We start from the raw sequence: 10,564 nt of genomic DNA, 5'->3' as shown, positions 1-10,564 counted from the left end.
TTATGATTTTATTTTTAGGTCTCGAGATGTATATAAATATCAGTAGTGGGAATTACTACAAAAATTGTTTTTTAGTTCAGACGCTAATGCATCCCGAGTTAACATTTGATATATGTTTGCATAGATTTGAAGCTATTTTCGTTTCAGTTCACTCATGTACAGTTCTGAAAACTCGGTCAGTGAGGCCATGACCATTCCGATCCAGGATAAAATGTTAGACGACCTTAGCATCCCATCCAGAGGAACCAAAGGGCTACTGATGTGTCTGAACAAGCACGAAGTCACATATTCAATCTATTTATCTTACAATGTAAACACTGCTGTCAATAAAAATTATAAATCCTAGTTTTATCTGGTTGTTTGGTAAAGTTAGTAATCTATTCAGTCATCCTAAAGACATAGTAGGCCATAGCATTGTGTAGTGATCAGAGAGAGAGAGCCTTTTGTGCAGAAGGTTACCTTACTTTACCTTTGACCTCAATATCTCAAATAACATATCTCCCTACCAAGTTAGAGGATTATAAGCTTGAGCATTTCTGTCTAGTTTAAGTCTCACAAGTGTTATTGTACTGAATGACAAAAGGGCCGACATGATTAAAGCAATGCGCACCTACTTGTTCAAACATGGGCAGAAATATCGATATAACAAAATGCCAGCTGTCACAAAATACGCCCGTCCTAATTATATGACAACAGGTTTGGTAATAAGTGGTTGTACGTCAAGCCAAATTTAGAGAGCGGACACTGTGAAGACAGTTTTGCCAATTCAAAAGGCACAACGATGGAGTGACAGAGGCGTCATGGCTTGGGATCGAACTTGACCAATATATTTTGCCAATACACATTCCGACACCAAATCTGGAAATTAATGGAGAAAATCTTCTAAAGTAATTGATCGGACAAGACCGATTTTAGGTAATTGAGTAATTGTTACAATTAAAGGGCAACTACTCTTGGGAAACTTTAGTGATATAGATGGTTCACGAAGCTTTAAAAGATATTATACCAAAACACTTTCTGACAAAATGTGGAGATGATTGGAAAAGGCTTTTACAGTTATTGAGCGGACAATATACTAGACGCAGTTCTAACAGAGAATCTTTTTGATAGTTTCTGTAATATGACACCCGTTTCCCACTTCATTTAGCTTTGCAGACAAACATAGTTGGCGAGCTTGATGTGTCATAGTCGCATACTCGGTTAAAAAGCTCACAGTCTGTAAAAATTAAGCTCACACGAGCTTGTGTTGTACTTGTTGCTACCTTGCCGACTCAAAATAAATCTTATCGTATCTTATGTCAATATTTCTCATCAATGGTGAACGCTTTCACAACGAGTAATAAATACTTCTGACACCTGGAAAAAAACCCAGACACACTTGTCATTAGGAATGTTTAAATCAGGTGATGTAAGTCGATGAAGAAAAATGTGTATTGGCAGCAAACTTCTTCCGACATTAGAACTGTAAACTTCGGAAATCTGAAACATGAAACATCTTTATTTACTTTTCAAGCAACCGATCATAATCATGCAATAAATACAGTGTTACATTATTTTTACTTGTTCCATTCTTCATTTAAACCATCATTCTTAAAAGGAGAAGGTGAAGTCAAATAAGGCATTTTTTCAATAGAAAAACATCCGAAAAAACAACGTCCGAATTTCGTAAACCTTCACGTTTGACCATACACTAGATCACCGAAAATCGAATGTGTTGTTATTTTCCATATATAAAGAGTGTTGAAATGCCGTTGTTTTATTAACATGATCAACAAACGTTAAATAAATGGCAACCTTATAGTGTTCACTGGGCGCCGCCATAGTTGGCCTTTGTCGGACCCGATAACGATAGTGTAGAGGAAGGAACTCCAGACTATGGGTAAGGTCGCCATTGAAGACGTCAATGCTTTGCAGGTGACCAATTCGCCTTTTATCGGGTCAACATTATCTTACCATTTTTTTCACCATTCATTTTGGGTCAAGTGGGCCCACAACTTATATTTTGCACTATGGCCATTTGGGCCCAAATAACTTGTGCTATGATCAATTGGGTCCAGATATCTATATACGTGAAAGGGGCGTGTCGCCAAACACTCCAGACCGTTTCAATGTAAATGAACAAAATTAAATATAATGAAATGGACAGTTATTTACCTCGAAGAAACTTCATCGTTTATTAGCGACTTGTGAAACACAGCGTCAATACAGCACTTAGAGAGTCAAGACCTGTATGCAATGTTTATCATGTACATAAAGTTGAGAAAGCGTTGGTTGTTCAGGTTTAGGAAGAGTATGGTGATCAACGCTGTATATAAATTTATATATATTATACCTCACATAAATGTGTCCCTTCTTTGTATATATAAACTCGACCGTTTATCACTGTATTTTGATAATATCCAGTTTTATGACGTCAGCGGTCCACAATATATTTTGGCCGATCCGGACCTCGCCGAAAATGTAATATGGACCGCTGGCGTCATGCAATGGTAAGTGCGGCTTGCTATTTTCACAACAACGTAGATTTGTCGCAAGTAAACATTATTAGCTTTGTTCAATAAAACACATTCAGTGCTTCAAAAATAATTAATTGTACTATAAAATTTTCGGTATAATACCAGAAGTATTACACTCCACTTCGGGCCATATGGAATTATAAGGACCGGCCAATCAGCCATCGAAGGTGAATGGAACATATACACTTTAGGTGGCTGACTGGCCGGTCCTTATAATGTCATATGACCCTCAGTGGTGTGTAATATTTCTTAAATATACTCTTTTTTTGTTTCAAGTAAACTCTTAGAATTTTATTGAATGGGAATGGGAATATGATCATTCTGGCCCAAAAATGACATTTTGAGATATTGTAACCTTTATGATGCCAAGTATTTCTAGAACAAAAATCCAAAGTTTCAAGTCAAAATTCACAAAACCTAAAAATATATAGTACTTTTCGTTACACGGGTGTAGAAATTGAAATGAACATAATGTATGGTCTAATGTGTTTATTTAGAATGAAATATCCATGTCAGATAAGTATCATGTCAAGGACTATTTACATGTAACATGTAAGTTTTAGCATAGAAACAATAAGCACTCATAGTTTGATTACAAAAGTTTACGAAAAGTTCATAAGTGCATTTGGTTGCTATGGTAACTATTGATAATGCCATTTTCACTCATTTTCTAAATGTTTCTCAAAAAATAATGTTTTTCATAAAGTTGTGTTTTAAGTTATTGACATTTTTATGATACCAAGCAATTGCAGAAATAAAATCTGAACTAGTCAGTCAAATATTAAAAAACAACAACAATGGATATGGAACATTTTGTAACAGAGAGCTTTAACACAATTTGAACGAAATGTTCGCTAAATCTGTTCTTATTTTGAATGAAGTATACAAGTCAAAATATTAAAATATAAAACTATCTTTACTAGTATCACATAAACTACAAAAGGAAAATTACAAGTATACATTTGCTAGTGTCCATAATGATATAGAAACTTACAACAAAGGTCAAAGCAAAATTCAGTTGCTATGGTTACTTATGAAAATGCTATTACCAATCATTTTTGAAAGTCTGCATAAAAAAGAATTATCTTAGTAAAAATATTTATAAGTTATTGACATCTTTATGATATTAAGTATTTACAGAAATTAAATCTGAATTTTCACGTCAAATTTCATAAGTTAAAAAACATATGAAACATAGGGCTAAAAAACACTGTGAACAAAACTGTTCTAATTTTAAATATAATATATATATATATGTCAAGATATTTTAATATTTAATACTTATCTTTACTAGTGTTACATAAACTTCAAAATCAAAATAGCAAGTACACATTGCTAATGCCCATAATGACATAGAAATTGGCCACAAAGGTCAAAGCAAAAATCGGTTGCTATGGTTACTAATGAAAATGCTATTTCCTATCATTTTCAAAGCCTGCCACAAATAATGTGTTCTCAATATACAATGTGTTTTAAGTTATTGGCATGTAAATGATACCAAGTATCTAAAGTATAAAAACTTAAGTTTCAAGTCATTTTTGTACAAAGAAATCAAAAGATATGGATCATTCTGTTACACATTGGTAAGCCAGTTTGAAAACAATGTCCACTAAAAACGTTCTTATTTTAAATGCAGTGGTCCATGCCTAAATACTAACTTAACTGTCTGTTATAGCTAACACTTAAACTAATTCATAGAATTAACAAGTACACTTGGCTCATTATATGTACATCATCACATAAAAGAACTACGGAAACAATAGTCTGTTGCTATGATTACATGTGATAATGCCATTTTTTACTCATTTTTTCAAAGTTGTCACAAACATTTGATATTCAATCAACATTTCAGCAACAAATGAGTAAATGACAATAGTAAATTCATCGAGATGTCATTTTCAACTGGAGTAATAATTATAAAAAAATCCATCTTCTAAACTTGTCAAGTCACATTTTGGTAATGCTAAAGGCCAAGCAAGTGATAAAGAAAAAATATGCATGGTCATTTGGAAAAAAAGAGTTGAAGTTTCCAATGATTTTGTAATAAAAAACACTTACAAATATACAATGCAATGCGACCAATAAATGATATTAGTAATAGTATTACACAAAAAGCAAATATTCTTTCTCATGTTTCAGATACATAGATCTTAATTGTGTTAGTCTTTAGATGTAGAGGATATTACTCAAGTTGTTCAATACAAAGTTGATTAAGCAAAGGGTTTTCTTTCCAACTAATATAAAGGGACTTGACAAGCCTATAACAATCTAAGTAAACAATTCCAATAAGTTATTTTGCATTTCCTCTCCTGTGATATAATATTCATATCAATCCTACTGATGTGAGTATTTACAGTGCTTAACACATTAATCGATACTACAAAGCATTCACATTTTCAACACTATTCATTTTTATGATGTAAATTTACAATTTATTACACTTGCTTAAAATGCCATTTATGACATGAGTATACTTCCTGACTGGTTTGACAAACAGATCTATGCAGCACTACATTTAACCAGTCCACATTAAATTAACACAGAAGGCTATGTTTGCGTTTACTGCCTTTCGGTGTGTCATTTTTGTCAATATCAACTTTGTCTTCACACAGAATTGGTTTAAGGCATATTGCAGATCTTGGTGACTCAGATCTAAAGAATGGACCAATATAATCGCGAAGGTACCATTGACGTGCAGCATCTAGGCACATTCTGGACTCATCCTCAAAAGATAAACTTCAATTTCTGAGGAATCTACAAACTCTTTGCATACTACAACTCCTGGTTTATGTTTTGATACATAGAAATTTTGGTATCAGGTAATATTCTTTAGAGTTTTGAAATATGTATCTAGGAATGCTTTCCAACAGTGAAATGTGACTGGCTGCTGAGGGTCATTAGCCAACTGTGGGATGTTGTGGCCGTACTTTGAGGAGGCAGATACAGTGTGGGCAATTTCTTGAAGATTCTCGGCATTACAGCATCGCTACTTGACCTTCCAGATGCCGAAGTGACAGTCAGGAGCAAATTTGGTGTGCCCAGCCAACATGTTTAGCGTTACACTCTCATGCAGTCCTGAAAATTATTGTGTAAATTTAGTGTAAATAAAACTTATCTATATTCACAAAAAAATATAACTAAACAAATGATTTTAACTAGGGCATAATAACATTTTCAAGACATATAAATCTTACAATAAGAGTGTTTACATATATGTTTATTTAGTTAACATATTCCTTATATCACATTAATGCCAAATACGCTTTAGCTTCATCCAGTTCTGCATCCTTTTAAATTAGAGCACCAATCGCAGGTATCAATGATGTAATTGATTTCAAAAGACAGCTCAATGCATTTGCCCTAACAAACCAGACAAACAATAATTAACAGACAAGAAAACTTACCTGTCATTACACGCCACATGGCATACCAAAGCACAGTATGGTTCTTGTTTTGGCCGACGGCATTATCGAAAAGAACCTGGAAAATTTAATATATTCTTTTTTCATATTTAAGCTATATGCAGTACATGACGAAAGCAATGTTATAATGAGGGACACACTTCATAAGCCATAGTTGAATCCAAATATCCAATCGTTATCAATCATCGAATGTGAAATGGAAAAAAAAAATTGAGTAAGAATGTGTTTCATGGTGTAATATATGTTTAAGTTTCATCATCTTTTATGTTCACTATTGATTCTCATACTCTCTTCTCAGCAATAAGGATGAAGTTTGCATAGGCTGTTAGAAACCTTTAATCCATTAATTATTCTAAAGATAATTTTAATGGGTAATCGTTTTGAAGCACTAAATACCTAAGCATGTTTTTCACCGACACCATAGTGCTGAAAGTAGTGGTGGGCCAGGCTCACGACACTGTCACTTCCTTTCCCTGGCATTTCGGCCTCGTCCACCAGATAAAATGTCTACTTTCCTGTATAAATAAATGTTAACTATTGTTAAAGTGACTATACACCAGATTAGCACCAAAAAAACTTTTTTTCTGTAACAAAGCTCAGGACAATTATTAAATAAAATGTTTTACTCTTTGATATCATAATTGTAAAAAAATACCAAAATGTAAATGTTCGATTAGGAATCGCCAAAATTGCAGTCCAGTGTTGTATCTACTGTGCTATGAAGGCTTACTCTAAACCTTTGGAATATCTAAGCTATATACCTAACTTGGTAATATCAGGTGATAACATCGACCAGCCAATCACGCATAAAAATGAATTCTACTAAGTATACATACAAAGTAATATTTTTTAATGGTAAAATACGAAAAAAACTGCGAAAAATAAATTAATTGTAAACTATGTGGGACTTCAGTTAGTTAGTTTCAATGCACTGTACTCATCGATACCAAGTTTATGTCAGTTTTCGACAATTTTTTTTCTTTTTTTTCCGCTATTTCATTTCATGGTGTATAGCCCCTTTAAATGATTTCACAACTAATAACAAAATTTTTACTGAAATAGTCAGAAAGAAGATAATGTAGACAATCCAAAATGACACTAACAGATAGCTGTATAACTTTTACAGATCTTGATTTGTAATTAAAATTCATTTTTAAAATCAATGCTAAGATCAAGAGTGTTTTACTGTAACTTGTTTACGTTAAATCTTTTGAAAGGATTTCTAAGTATGGCCAAGGTAAAAGTTTTTTAACAAGAATGCAAAGCTGACAACATAAAAAATCCAAGCTAAAATATTAATTCTGACTTGAAAAGACAATTTTTACACATACATATGGTATAAGATCTGTCTTATTTTGTTACTCCTTGTTTAATTCAGAGTGACATCTAACCATAAAAATATACCTGAACCTTCGGCACACATGCCAAACACTTGATACTTCCGTGGGGTGGCGAAATATATCGGCCTAACTTGTTGCGCATGATGTGAACAGTGGACTAGCTGGGCAAAATCCCATGAGTAGTGGTAGTGCACATCTTGTCTACATGGTTCAGCACCTTCAAAGACAATAATGATAGCAAATAAAAAAAAAAAGTATTGTATTTTATGAAAACAGGTGATCCGAACAGTTATTCATAAAGTAAACCTGGGAGGAAAAGTGCGCCCGGTGTGGGGCTCGAACCCACGACCGCCGGAACACTAGCACGGCGCTCTAACCAACTGAGCTAACCGGACGGCTGGTTCTAACCCACACACAATACACTCCTCCCCCCATTCACATTTAAGGCCGACGGAGGCACTCCTGCCGTTTACCGCTGCCACCAGTAAAGTAAACCTGGGAGGAAAAGTGCGCCCGGTGTGGGGCTCGAACCCACGACCGCCGGAACACTAGCACGGCGCTCTAACCAACTGAGCTAACCGGGCGGCTGGTTCTAACCCACACACACTACACTCAGTAACATTCAAATGAGAGTAGTATACACTGCAGTTTGTTTACATTTTGAATCTCCTCGACATCTTCAGGTCTCAAAGTACCATTATAATCATTTGACAAAGTAAGTAAATCATCGTTGAAACTAGTTACAGAAAAATCATGTTCACTATCAGACTCGTGTTCAATGTTTATTTCACAATCAAAATCATCATTATTTATCAAACATGATAAAATTGACCTTTCATCTGAATCTTTTATATTTTGACTTTGAGAAGACTGCACAAATTCATTAAAATAAAGATAAATCAAGTTAAAGGATTTCATTTGCAAAATCTGGATCATCATTTTGAATATATTCTTTTTCATAATGTACCGTCGAGGCCTGTGACAACGTTTAACATTTAACCTTGGCGGTCATTATCGGTTGCTAACAACAAAACAGATTTCCAATAGGTGTCGCAGAATTCACTTCCGGGTTTTGTCAATCACTTTGATTGCCATGTGAAAGTACTGTCAAATTGCATTATCAAGCTTACAGATTGTGTTATACTGATTAAACATAATCAATAAATGATTTAATAACATTTTATTTGCACTTACCACTTGTAATTCCACAATTTGAACCCAGAAACGTTGAAGTTTAACACCGGATGTTTCTCGTGGCCAGTGCTATCCGACATCCAGTATCAGGGGGGAGAATCGAGCTTAACCTTAGCATTCAAACAAGATGGCGGCGCCCATGTAAAAGGTGAGTTTTTCGGCGATTTAAAATTTTGGAAGCCAGTTTAAACACTGGCATATTGTGAAAAACCTGCTAGAGAAAATTCCACACCCATTGGTACTTGGATCTCCATGAAACATGCAGTAGTTTTGTCAAACATTCGGACATCGGCATCGACTCGAGAGGAAAACGAACTAAAAGGCACGGCTAAGGTTAGGATCCCTCGATAATATTGGCCTGTTTTGACGATTAGCAACACTATTCATGATTGTTGTGTCAAGCTGGTGCAATATAAATGTGTATTGATCAAAAGTTATCCGTCTAGAAACTGGTAATGACGTATTTGCTTCAAATTAGTATTTATGCACAATGCTAAGGAGCAGTGCACGCAAATAAGTGGCTAAGGTTAGGTGCCATTTATTGAGAGAGGCGTTCATTACCTACGGTAATTTTGTTTCGTGTTTGTATCTGTTCTTTCTGAGAGATTAATGGTTTCCGTAACACTGTGCGACATCATCATTATCCAGATGAGGTATTTTGAAACTGCCAAATCTGATTTCGCTGTGTTTTCATCTAGATACAGTTGAGAAAAAACTACAGTGACGCGATGTTGTGGATGAAAATCGTCTATTTTGTAGTTTTTGGTGTACCTGTTTAAATTTGAGGATGCATTAAAACAATAAAGAAATATTCACATTCATATTTAATCAATCGTTACCAGAAGCGAAACTGATCGCACTTAATTAGTACTTAAATTGTCAACGGTAGATCGGTCTTGTCAAAAATGTTGACAAAAGATTGTAATGATGATAAAGGTTTAAAATAGATAAATGATGTTTCCTGTATACTCGTATTTGAAAATAATGTCTGGCTCGATCAAACATAGTTTAAACGGTTGCAGGCATAGGACGAATACTTTACAGGTTGTTAAATAGGTCCGATCTAGAACTGTTATGTTTGTTGTGTCACTAAACCCTAGTTTCTCCTGACATGATAATACTCTATTGTTTAGATCTTCATTTGTGATTTAAGACAGTCTTGCTGTACGTAAACGCAAACATGGCTAACGCTATCTAGCAACCCGAGACAGAATCGGTAAATGCCACATATCGAGAGAGTGAACTGAATCTCCTTAGACCGAGCTTGGTTTGACAATTTGTACCAGTAAGTTAGCGGGAGTCTTACGATAAGATATTTTTCTAACCTTTGTTTTGGGGTGTGTTTTTTTTCTAAAAAAAGTGCAACTTTAGGAGAAGAGACTCGCACACAACGATTTTTGTTTTTAGGAAAACATGTTTGTTGTTGGTACAAATTGCCAAACCAGGCTCGGTCTAAGGAGATTCAGTTCACTCCCTCGACTTGTGGCATTTACCGATTCTGCCTCCGAGACAAGCTCAGAATCTTATTATCTGGATCCTGCTGTGTCATTTTCTAGACCTAATGACAGCTGTGCGTACGGTAAATTTGTCTCGGGTTGCTAAATAGCGTTAGCCATGTTTGCGTTGACGTACAGCAAGACTGTCTTAAATCACAAATGAAGATCTAAACAATAGAGTATTATCATGTCAGGAGAAACTAGGGTTTAGTGACACAACAAACATAACAGTTCTAGATCGGCCCTATTTAACAACCTGTAAAGTATTCGTCCTATGCCTGCAACCGTTTAAACTATGTTTGATCGAGCCAGACATTATTTTCAAATACGAGTATACAGGAAACATCATTCATCTACTTTAAACCTTTATCATCATTACAATCTTTTGTCAACATTTTTGACAAGACCGATCTACCGTTGACAATTTAAGTACTAATTAAGTGCGATCAGTTTCGCTTCTGGTAACGATTGATTAAATATGAATGTGAATATTTCTTTATTAATTGTTTTAATACATCCTCAAATTTAAACAGGTACACCAAAAACTACAAAATAGACGATTTTCATCCACAACATCGCGTCACTGTAGTTTTTTT

The 10,564-nt window shown here is 34.7% G+C and overlaps 1 non-coding gene and 1 pseudogene across 1 annotated transcript; both read right to left on the bottom strand.

Annotated features, from left to right (window-relative positions):
* Nucleotides 1–5,472: 5,472 nt before the first annotated feature.
* On the bottom strand, nucleotides 5,473–10,021 carry LOC128235859 (uncharacterized; annotated as a pseudogene).
* Nucleotides 7,789–7,862, bottom strand: Trnat-agu (transfer RNA threonine (anticodon AGU)). Its single transcript has one exon. It is a non-coding gene; the product is annotated as a tRNA-Thr (tRNA).
* Nucleotides 10,022–10,564: the final 543 nt, after the last annotated feature.

This window comes from Mya arenaria, chromosome 5, assembly GCF_026914265.1.
Source record: "Mya arenaria isolate MELC-2E11 chromosome 5, ASM2691426v1".
Lineage (NCBI taxonomy): Eukaryota > Metazoa > Mollusca > Bivalvia > Myida > Myidae > Mya > Mya arenaria.
The sequence above is the reverse complement of the archived record's forward strand: the minus strand, read 5'-3'. Positions and strand labels throughout refer to the sequence as shown.